We start from the raw sequence: 687 nt of genomic DNA, 5'->3' as shown, positions 1-687 counted from the left end.
ATGACAACCGATTCACGAACATATAGTGAAATGCAACTGTCGATATAAATATCAAGACTTTATTTTTTACCTCTTTATTATTTTGACGCAAATGTGTATACGCTATATATATAGACTACATATTTATGCGACTTACTTTGGATCTTTAAGGGCGACACTTTTAAGATCATCAAGATGGAGACCTATTGTGTTTTTCAAACCTGTGCTTTGTATATATTCATCAACCGCGTCTTTGCAGATGTCAACAATGTAGCGGATCTGCACTGTTTAAAAAACACATTTTAGTGAATATGCGAAAAATCGTACGATTTATAATCACTTTTGCAACATTGTTGGGATTTTTTCGTTCAAAGAAGTGTTTCAATTTGAGCATTGAGTTTTGGCCAGCATCATAGATACGCACTATACTTTAGCTCGGATTTCTGCGGCGTGATAACCTTGAAGTATATAGTTCTTACTTATTATTGACCGTTGCTAGTTAAACGAAATGTCTCTATCGTAACTTCAGCCAGCAAAGTATACACGTCGTTTGTGACTTATAACGTATGAATGTAACTTGATCTTTCCTCGGGTATCCGGAAAACGACAGTCGTTGCAGCACGGGTGTTCTGTTTTATACAACAGCACTAACCTTTAGGTATCTTGATCAGATTAGCAGCGTGAACCTTACCGATTCGTCCAATACCA

Source organism: Ciona intestinalis, chromosome 10 (assembly GCF_000224145.3).
Source record: "Ciona intestinalis chromosome 10, KH, whole genome shotgun sequence".
Lineage (NCBI taxonomy): Eukaryota > Metazoa > Chordata > Ascidiacea > Phlebobranchia > Cionidae > Ciona > Ciona intestinalis.
The sequence above is the reverse complement of the archived record's forward strand: the minus strand, read 5'-3'. Positions refer to the sequence as shown.